General features: G+C 33.9%; 1 long non-coding RNA gene across 3 annotated transcripts in view; it reads left to right on the forward strand.

Moving 5' to 3' along the window:
- LOC141510994 (uncharacterized) overlaps positions 1 to 9,108 on the forward strand; it is a 54,117-nt gene extending 45,009 nt beyond the window's left edge. For all 3 annotated transcript variants that reach the window (XR_012475227.1, XR_012475226.1, XR_012475228.1), the window contains 2 exons: positions 7,905 to 7,986; positions 8,855 to 9,108. This is a non-coding gene — a long non-coding RNA (uncharacterized LOC141510994). The remainder of the gene's footprint in view (positions 1 to 7,904; positions 7,987 to 8,854) is intronic.
- The last annotated feature ends 2,692 nt before the right edge of the window (positions 9,109 to 11,800 follow it).

Consider the following 11,800-nt stretch of genomic DNA (forward strand, 5'->3'; position numbering starts at 1 on the left):
TGTATATGCTTGCAAATCAATTACGTCAATAAGGAAGACAGTGATTCTCAGCAGTTAAGAGTTACAATAAATATAATACAGAAATAGAAAAATTAAAAGAACAGCTGAACATATTCTAGACCTTAAATCTTGGTAGACAAGGCAAAGTTCAATGGAGTTTAGACAATTATTCTTTTGGTAAAACATTTCATGATTCCCATTTGGACCCTAATATCCTCAAAATTTGTTAGTTTAATTAAATTAAATTCAATACAATTCAATTCATTTCAACAAAGATGGTATGCTATTTACTGATATACAAAAACAAAAGATATTATATATATGTATATATATATATATATATATATATATATATAATTTTATGTTAAAGATAGTCACCCTCTATACTTACCCATGATATTGTTAGATATTGTGTTTATAATCACTGGTGAATGAAAAATAATTTGCTGAGGTAGAAAACATTAACAGCTAGGGAGTTCAAAAAGAATTCTCATATTAAACTAGCACTTGAGCTGAGCATTGAAGAAAACTAAGAGTTCTAAGGGATCAAAATAAGAAATGAGTACATTACAGATAAAACTGAGCAAAGGTACAGAGGTGAAAGATGTAATATGAAAACTACAGAATAGAAAATAAAACGACTAGAACCTAAAGTAAGTAAAAGGGACTATTATAACAATAGAAAGCATAACTAGACAACATCTAAGTGTTATCTAGAATCAATGCAAAAGCCCCAGTCTGCAGATTTCTTCTAGGTCCAAACTAGGGAATGATAAAAACCAAGATTAATAGACCAAGTGACAGAAATGAGAAAGACTCAGGAATGTTATGTAATCTTGTTGCATTTAAAGGGAGAGAGATAAGTGAAGTATAATTTAACTGGAGTAGAGATCCATGAACTCAAATAATCAAACATTTATTAAGCAGTTTCTGAGGGCAAAATATTGATGAATATCTATAATGGATGTGAGATTCAATGGACCCCAGAAGGAAGGGCAAGGTTACCCAATCGTCTAGATCAACATGGAGAACATTATGAACTCATCTGCAATTTAATGTTTAAACTGAAAATGGAGAAACTATAGGAAGAGAAAGAACATTTAACTCATGAAAATACTGGCTATCTTTTACCATCTCATTTATCTTTACTTAAAGAGTTGCCTGTCTAGATTTCAGGTTTTATATATTTCGATTTTTGCAACATGTATGTTTTTCTAAAATACAATGGTTTAAGGAAGGAAAGTTTCTTCAAAGAAACAAGAACAAGGAGATTTCTGATTTCCAAGTTTTAGTTCATAAACATTGAAAATAGAAATGATTCTGTAAATTTGGAAGGAAAAATGTCATAGTTGAAGTGGCCATAGTGTAACTTCAACTATTAGACACATTTATTGGAAGGATTTGGCAAATGAAGATCTGTATTCCACTTGAAATTTTCAGTTTGATAAATTTAATCTCTTTGCAGGACTGATGAAGTTATATAATTTATATATCTATTCATTGCTTAGGGATGCATCTCATCCAAAGCTTTTTGTCCCTTATTTACCTTATGTTTTTTTTTTTTCCCCTAGAATTTGGGAATATCATTTTCCTACCTTGACCAACAAGGAAGGAAACCTTTAATACTAAATCTTCTGCAAAGAGCAAAGTGCCACACACACACACACACACGCACACACACGCACACACACACACACACACACACACACAGACAAACCACAGTTTCCCCTCTATAGAAACGATATTTAGGTAAAATCAAAGAATGAAGCAGTCATGAGCCAAAATACACAATACTGTACATCACTCAAAAAAAAGTATGTTTTAACATTAGTCTTTTGAAATCAGCTTGCATTACTTAATCTGATCCAAGTTCTATTATTAATTAGTGTTCTTTATTTACATTTTTCATAGACAATGTTTATATCATTCTCTTGTTCTGCTTTCTTAACACAGCATTAATTCATACAAGTTGTTCTCCACATTTCTCTGAATTTAGCCATTCTTTATGATATTGTAATATCCTACCACTTCTACCAAACAATATTCAGTCATTTGCCATTTGCTAAGAAATTCACAAGGTTCCTTTCCAGAGGTACTGTTGTCTGCATATTGAGGGGCTGCAACATACCTACTGATTTCTTCTAATATCCTAATTTCCTAGTTTTCCAAACTCCATAATGCACAAGATTTAATCCTCAACTGTACCACAGCTACACACAAGGACAGTCATATTGTTGATCCTGTCATCACTCTAAAGGTGTCCACTAACTTCAAATTTTCCTCATCGTAGCATCATCTTTTGTAATTCTCTTTTCCCAGGTCTTATGTTCCTGTCCGTATCACCAGTATTCTTTATTCCCTCTATTCCTCTGTCCTTTCATGGCTGTAAGGCAAGCTCTTTGGCCCAGATGTGAATATGAATTTTCCTTAGTCGCAGTTGTCTAGCTTGATTTGATGTAGCCATAGTTACACAACATTGTTTAGACTTACGATGTTTATGTACCCTCAGACTTGGCATGAGGCCGGCTTTGTTCTGTGCCCTTATAAATGCCCAGGCTAGTGGGCAGTCTGTGTAGAATAGTTTTAAACAGGAAACAGATGTGGGAGATGTGAGGGAAGAGTCAGATCAGGAACTTGGGAACTGATTAAAAGACTTGGGAAAATGTGAGTGAATATGCAGATTAATTCATGTGTGGACTTCACTCTTTGGCTCTCTTGTTGCTGGCAACAATAAAAGGGTTATCAGTCTCCTCTTCATAGCAGACAGCATTCATTTAGTCTCTCAGAATAAGGAACCTAAGACAGGAGAAAAATCTCCAGAACTCCTGCCCTATAACTGGTGTATTGGGAAGGATTTGTCTGAAACCAAAATCTCCTAACTTACAGGGACCCATCTACAATATCCTCGACAACAAATTTCCTTGATCATTTGTTCTTACCAAACTTGCTTTGCCATCACCTTCCGTCAAATTATTCTTTCCCAAATTATCTCCCACCACTTGTATCCTTAACTCTTATTCTCATACTATTGAACAGAACTAAAGAAACCCATAAAATAATGATGATTGGGTCCAATGCAAATTTATGCTACAGAATTATAACTCAGTCTTCATTGTAACAGCAGTACTTTTTATAGCTTCCTAATTTGTTGAGTATCTCACAGAAACTATTCCAAATATTTTCCTCTTCCTTCCAGCATTCATGGCACCCTTTCCCACAGACTGGCACATTGAACCTTCAATTCTACTTTACCTTATAAATTAGAGTCATTTCCCAAGAGTCTCTTCCCCTCTCCCTTATCTAATATCACATATACATAGTCAACATCAAATATTTACTTATATTAAAAGAAATCAGTAGGTAGGTTGAAGACCCTTAATATGAGGACAACAGTATCTCTGGAAAGTATGCCAGATACTTTTTCAAGGATTGGTAATACAAATGCAAGCAAAATGAAAGACAGCCCTTGCTTTCAAAGGACTTGCACTCTAATGAGAAAAGAAAACAGATTATAAAAAAAGGTTGAAGAACAAGAAAAGAGGGTTAGAGAAGTAAAGAAGGGTATCTACACAGGGACATAGTAAAGAAAGTCTGGAGAGTCAGGAGTATGCTTTGATGAGAAGCAAAGCTATAGCTATAGCTAGAATTTGTACTCTTCTTAAAATAAAGAAATTGAAAAAAGAAATTGACTGATGAGAGGTAGATATCTCAGTGGCATCAGGTACTTTCTGGGCAAGAATTTCAGAGGTAAAGTGAACTTCTAAAGTGAAAAGATTGTTTTATTTGTTGGATCTTCTTTCTCTAGCTCATGCCCTCTAACTTTGAATGTTATATCCCCTTACAGTCTAGGTTGGGCTCTCTTCTCATTTTCATCTATACTGTCACTTTGACATATTATCACCTTCCATGATTTAAATTGTCATCTTTACATAGATGATTTCTCTTATCTATCTCTTTGTCTGTCTATCATCTGAGTGCAAGAAGTATGTGCATATCTCTCCTTATTTCCAGATACATATCAGCACACCACCAACCTCTTCTTGGACATATTAAATTGTTTCCCATTTAAGTTTTTTAAACTTGTCTTGCCCAGAACAGAAGTGATTTTCTTCCTTAAAATCAAAAATGAAAGAAAGAAAAGGAAAGGAAGAAAGAAAGAAAGAAAGAAAGAAAGAAAGAAAGAAAGAAAGAAAGAAAGAAAGAAAGAAAGGAAGGAAGGGAGGAAGGAAGGAAGGAAGGAAGGCAAGAAAGTAGGAAGGCAGGAAGGCAGGAAAGAAACAAAGAAAGAAAAAATAGGAGTAGCTAGGTGCTAAGTAGCTAGGAGAACTTGAGTTCCAATCTGACCTCACATAGTTAATAATTGCCTAGCTGTGTGACCTTGGACATGCCACTTAATCCCATTGTCATAAATACAATTTTAAAGAGAGAGAAGGGGAAGGAAAGAAGGAATAAATTTTATACTGTTCCTGGCTTTCCTATTATTGATGGGGGCATCACTCCTCCAAATTTGGGAACTCCATATTATCTTCAATTCCTTATTTTCAAAACCCCCACATCTCATCTTTTGTCAGTCTTGTCATTTTCATCTTGACAATATGTCTTGTACACATCTCTTCTCTATTCATATGGCTATCAACTTGCTAAAGTCCTCATCCTCTCTCATTTAGATTATTGAATTAGTCTAAAAACCTCAAGTCTTCCCAATCCAATCTATCCTCCTCTTATTTGATAAACTTTTTTGAAAGAATATAAGTTGGATCATGTAGCTTCTACTCATTTATTAACACATTCTAGTAGCTCCTTGTTACCTCCAAAACCAAATATAAATGTCTCTGGCATTTTAAGCAATTCACAACTTGACTTCACTTTATCTTTTTTTCAGCCTTATTAAATATCATTGCCTTTATTTTACTCTCAATTCATATAAATTGCCTTAATGTTTATTTTTCATGGTCCTAAAAGAGCAACATTCAAACATGGATAGATAATTAGCAAATGGAAAAAAATCCATTAGATAGAATCATGAAAAGAAATCAGAATGGATTTATATTGAACAATTTCTGCTGAGCTGAAATGAGACACAATGCACTTTTGCTTGGTTTTAAATTGGCTATAGTAAATCTCTATGAGCAGTGTAAAACAACTCTTGCTGGAAAGCAGTTATGTTCACTGACTACTATGACCTGTTATTTGATTGGTGTATCATATATCCTTCAACAAAAAGCAAGTATACAAAAAAGAAATTCACCTACTTGACTAATTACATTGATATATATGATTAAAAACACTATAAAATGTTTTTGTATATTTCAAAATTGATAACACAAAGTATTAATATGTAGCAGACCACACAAAGAATTCATAAACAAATAAAACCTTATAAACATTCATACATATGTGACAAATCAAGCTCAAAACTTAGAGTTTAATGACTATATATTTTCTTACATTGTCTTTGAGCTAAAACTTAAAATAATATACTTAACAAAGTTGTGAACACTTTGAAAAAAGTTTAAAGAAGACAAACACAGTTCAATATTAATCGAGTTATTAGAACAAACTTAAAATCAAAATTTGATGAATATTCTCCTTAAACTGTTCTAGTATATATATCAAAATAGAGATTGACAAAATATAATAAAATCATGGGGAAAGGAGAAAAAAATGACTTTATATTGAAACTTTATGCTGGAGCTATCCATACACCTAAATTACTACCTTGTACCAGGAGAGTTCATTTTTTTTCTTTCTTTTTTAAAAAATAAATCTATCATTTATCTATTTTTAACATTCAATTCTATTTGAATTTTGAGTTACAAATTCTCTTCATCTGTTCCAAATTTGTATCTTGGTTTTCCGTGCCACCAGGATTACTTTTTTGATAGTTGTTTTTAAAAATTGTTTTCATATTTTTCCAACTTATGTCTTGAATTTGACCTTAATGTTAAAGTTGAACTCTGCTCACCTGGGAGAAAGAAGGCACTGTAACAAGTTTTAGGCTTTTTTTGTGCTACTGTTTTGAAAGCTAATTCTGAGGGTCTGCAAATTTTCTGTATTTCCAAGGTGGTCTGATCTAAGGATAGTCATAGTAACCGCTACCCTGGTCTGAGCTTTGGTCTTTACTCAGGAAGGGTCTTAACTCCCTGTAGCCACAAGTACTGGTCTTCCTCCTGACCCTGGAACTATGACCATGGCCCCTGCTAACTTGTCACTGATAAGTACTTTTCTCTTCTCTTTCCTGCTACTATGATCCAAAACTGATTATGAACAATAGAGTTGTGAATCGTCACCAGCTGCAAGCAAAACCAGCAAACAATTACCCATAATCTCTTTCTGACAAGTTGTCCAGCACCCCAACACCCCATTCCCCTTTTCCACTTTGGGATTTAGAATTTCCAAAGCTGCTACTGCTGCTGCTACTGTGGCTGTTGGAACTTCAACACTCCTATTTGTGCTGCAGTGTTTGTGCTCTATGTCCTGCCCTAGACTCTTGTGTCACAGACGTCTCCTACTGACCACCTAAATTATCTTACAATGGAATAATATCTCTGACTTTTTGTTGACTCCATTCCAAAATTTGATTTGAGGGGGCAGGTAGGTGATATAGTAGACAGAGCATTGACCTTAGCATCAGGAAGTCCTGAGATCAAATCTGGCTTCACATCCTTAATACTTACTTAGCTGGATGATCTTGGGCAAGTCACTTAATCCCATTGCCTTGCAAAGGCCAAAACAAACAAACAAAGTTTGATTTGATGAGTTGATGTGAAGTTGTTTAGCATCCTAAACAAGTTGAATAAGGTTACTGTCTGTATTCTGCCATCTTGTTTCCCATGCTTCATTCCTTTCCTCTTATTTGATTCAGCCCAGTGCTTCAACAGATTAAGATCATATTGGATCCTGACTTTTAATGCAAAGTGATAAATTTCCTCTTTGTATTGTGGTAATTAAAAATTTGGTAACTCAGTGAGTAAAGTGTGATAAATAGGCAGTATTGGATCTGCATATGTACAGAGGTATAGGAAGAGTATCTGAGCTTTTTAAAATATAAGAAGCCTGGCACCTATGGTAATTCAGACTACCTTGCAATAAATCAGTTTGCAGTTATTCTAAAAATATAGATACTTGTTATTTCCCCCCCATTTTCCTTACAATGTAAGTGAATTAGGAATATTTCATTTACTTCATTTGCATTTCAAGAACATAGTAGATGCTTAAGAAATGCTTGTTGAGTGATTGATGGAACCTGCTCTATATTAGAAATATTGCTTTAATCTCCAGGAATTCCATTTCTTTGTCCAATTTTTTACCTTTTTTTTTTTAACAACTGTGAACCTTATTTCTTAGTAGGGAGATGAATCTAATCTCAGGAATAGAAGCTCAGGTGGCCTTAGAGGTGTTTCAATAGTCCTTTAAGTAGGTCTTTCTCTTGATGTGAGATTGCATTTCCATGGAAGCCAAAACATGAGAAGCTCCATTCACTCTTAATCTAGAGGAATACTGAAGAAAGAAGTGACAGTAACCACTGCAACAATGAGGAAGTATAAACTTTGAGGTGTACAACTGGATATACATGGTGATTTTCTCAAAATGCAATGTGTTTTTTTTCATTTGCTATTGAGTAACCTTTTCAGCTAGGGAGAAAAACTGTACTTTCTTTCCTTTAAATCTTCAAAGAAGAAAAATGCAGTATGTCACTCATCTGATGTTGGTTAAAAACAATTTTCTATGCTATCTTTTAATTGAAGTTCATCAAGTCTTAAATCTTTATACCTAGGAGAGATTTCCAGTCTATTAATTTAGAAAAAAAGCAGTTAACCTTCAAGTAAAAACAGTACTGTTCAATAATGACATTTGTTTGCTAAAATCTTTATTTTCTTTTGTGATTGTTTCTCTTTTCCTAGTCTTGGCCGATAGACATTGTTTTGATGGAAGTCTTTAATTCCAGTACTTCTGCAAAGACCAAGATGTTCTGCAAAGGTGGGGGTAAGTGCAGATCTCCAGATTATTCATGACATTATTGGGGCTAGCTTTAGATTTTAATATCAGGTATTATTATAAGGCATAGAAATGTTTTTGCAGAAATATTTATTACCTTATTAAGGTAAACTGCCTTCCCTGCTGGTGGACAATGTTTTATATAAAAACCTCAAAATCCTATAAACTTCTCAGTTGGAGTCCAAACACTTTTTTTTTTTGCTGACACCATGTTGGCCATTACTTTTATTCTAATTTTAAGGACAGTGGTAGCAGCACTTCAATTAACCAATTAATCAAAATAATATTCCAGTTTCTGCATATCTAGTTCTTAAGGGCTTTTTTTTGTCCTGAAGAACATTATTCTGAGTGAATGCCACCTCCTGCTAAGGCAGGCATCAGGCTGCTTGGAAAATCATCCGAGTTAGCTCTTTCTAAAGCAATGAGAAAAGATACCAACTCTGATATGTAAGTAACCATAATTAGTCCAGAGAGATGAATAGGAAAACTATGCGGTTTTTTGAGTTCAGTAGAGATAGTTTTCTTCCCTCCAAACTTCCAGAAATTCTTTGTTCCACTTTCAAAATATTACTCTCAGTATACCTGAAAGCTCAAAATGATCATCATCATTATTATTGTTATTATCATTAAAATGATGATGATGATGATGATGATAATTCCTTGGTAATAGAGAAACCTATATCAATGGAGCAAAGTCTTTGGTGAGGTCTTAAAAACCTTCACAATGATGAGTGGTTTCTCAGTATTCCTCTCAGTGAGTTTATTTACTGATTATATTTGAAATCTTTGTCATTGTTAATATGAACTTTCTGGCACAGAAGGTCTAAAAATTCAAAGATTAAAGTTATTTTTCTAGGAGCAAGAGTTTTCTAAAGAAGAAACAAACCAACCAAAAAACATCTTAAAGGAAAAAAAGAGTGGGATCAACTTGTGACAGAGGATCAGATCTGACATCAGGAAAATCTGAGTTTGATTCATTTTAAATCTCTAATAACTAATTTTGGGGAAATTATGACCTGAACTTAACAAAATTGCTCACCGTAACACTGTGACCTTGGCAAAGTCCTTTAGTAAAAGTAACAATAACAAGCATATCAATTATGTTGTTGATGAAGATGATGATAAAAAAGACTTTGTATAACACTTGAATATTTGTAAAGTCTTGTGTAAAGTCTTGCATCTTTTAATTCTCGTAATATTGCTAATGGTTATTATCATAATTATTTCATAGATGAAGAAGCTAAGGTACAAGGAGGTTGAGTGACTTGCCAGTCACACATCTAGTGAGGATTTGAGGCAAGACTCAAATTCCTATCTTCTTAACTTTAATGTCAATAATCGTCCTACTATACCTCATTTCAAAGGCAGATTTGAAATCATGACCCTCTTCCTAATATTTTCTGAATTGAGAATTTAATAGCATGTGTCAGACTCACAGAAGAGTACCCATGTAAGACAGTACCTCAGATCTAGACCATATCAAACATGAAAAAGAAGTACTGCCATGCCAAACTCATTCTGAACAAATTTAACGTTTCTTCACAGTTTTGAAGAGAAGGATGAGATTAAAGATATGCCTTTTGGTTTAGGAAAGTTTGAATGGCCAAGTAGATCTCAAGCTAGGATGTTTCATTTTTAAATGTCTGAATTATTTGAAAGAGCAAAATTAGCTCGAGGGAGACTCCACAATATTTTAATGGATAACAGCGGCCAATGTCCAAAGAGAACTTAGAAATTTCTGATATACAATAGCCAACAGCAACATCCAATGGCCTCTATTCTAAAATTCAAACTCATTGTTCCCCTAATACCCTATAATCTAACTCTTAAGGATCTAAGCCTATAAAATGATGCATAGCCAGTGATTCATAGCCAAAAATCTTCTAGACTGAAGCTCGGGTCAACATCTGAGCCATGAACAACGAAAGGATTTGAATCACACTTGAAGTTGTAATAGAATTTATTTTGTTTGGCTATATGGATTTTCTTTTGGAATGGGCATTAGGCTTGCAATTTCATTTATATAACTAACTTCCAATAAGAAGGTTTCTTTGTCCTATACATGTCTATCTGCTGTTTCAATTATCATCTCAGAGAGTTTCCTGAAAATCCTGAGAAGACTCTTGAAGAGACACATAGTCAGCATTCATTAGATATAGGATTAGAACTCAGGTCACCGAAATTCCAAGGTAGTTTCTCAATTTAAGGTTTTCCTGCCTCTTGCCAACAGATAACATATCCATCTTTATTTCTATTTCTAAATCAGCTTACTTGTGTGATTTAATATGTCCTTCAATTTTCTCCACCCACTCACCCCCTGACACACACTATGTTTACATATCTCTGATGGTGAAAGGTACTTTTTTAACCTTGAAATAATTCATCTTTTCTTCCTCCCTGGAGGAGAATGAATAGCAATCATATGATTTAAATTAGGCAAAATCACGTGGTTAGATGGCTCTGTGGATAGAGCACCGGCCCTGGAGTCAGGAGTGCCTGAGTTCAACTCAGGCCTCAGACACTTAATAATTACTAGCTGTGTGGCCTTGGGCAAGCCACTTAACCCTATTTGCCTTGCAAAAAAAATCTAAAAAAATAAATTAGGCAAAATTCTAATATCATTGATTCTAGACAAAGACTCATTTTAAAAATTATGAATTGAAGGACTATATGATTTGCGCAAGATCACAGAATAATAGAGAAAGGACTGAAATCTAGGGTTGATGTTTCCATATCCAGTATTTATAGAATCTTAAAGTTGGAAGTACCTCACAAGTCATCAATTTCAAAATGAAACAAAAAGACTTCCATTCTACAATACAGTCATCAAGTAGTCTTCAAACTTTTGCTTGAAGACTTTACACTTGAGGGAAACCTACAGTTTCTCTAAGACAGCCTTTCTACTATGGACCAACTCCAAGTGTTAGGAAGGTTTTATTTAGTTTCTAAAATCATGCATAAATTGGACTCTGCAACTCCTACCCATTGCAGACATTTGAGGTCAAGTAAATAATTTTTTGCACAAGGGAAGAGCAAATGAGATGCTGCTTGTTCACCCATTTACAAAGACTGTTCAGAAGGGTTTGAGTGACCAAGGGCCCAATTATCTCTAAATGAGAGCTTGGCTCAAACTTGGTCTTTATAATTACTCCTGAAAAACTTTAGGACCTAAGATGGATGCACATAGAATCTTTAATGATCCTGCTTTCTCGTCTTTCTTAGACTCACAGAATTCTGACAAATACAGACTTTTTTGAAAGACAGATGGAATATATTGAACAAACTCATTAACAAGATTAAAATAGAAGCCAATTACTTTAGTGAAATTTTTAGAATTATACTAACAAGGAAATCTAGCAATATAATTTCTCTGGATGAGTAATCTATATTATAATATAAAATATTGTAATTGACCAAGTTAAAAATTAAGAGGAGAATAAAAGAGTTGATCAATATATACAATGTTCCTAGATCCCCTTGGACAAAGAATATACTAGATTTAGAAGCCTAGAAGCAGGAAATTAGAATTAGAATTCTAATTATAATTCTAGAATTAGTTAGGAAGATTTCAGTTCAAATCCAGCCTCAGAAATTTGTTAACTTTGAGATCCTGGACAAGTTGTGAAATTTAGCCTGGTTTCAATTTCCTCATCCAGTCAATGGAAATGACGATAACATCTTCCTCTCAGATTTATGATGAGGAGGAGCCAATGAAAGTATAATCCCAAATATTTAAACATTCAGAATACTACTTAAATGTTAGATGTTGTCATTCTCATCATTAACATTAAAATAAGTTCCC

The sequence above is a fragment of the Macrotis lagotis genome, chromosome 2 (assembly GCF_037893015.1).
Source record: "Macrotis lagotis isolate mMagLag1 chromosome 2, bilby.v1.9.chrom.fasta, whole genome shotgun sequence".
NCBI classification, from domain to species: Eukaryota; Metazoa; Chordata; class Mammalia; order Peramelemorphia; family Peramelidae; genus Macrotis; species Macrotis lagotis.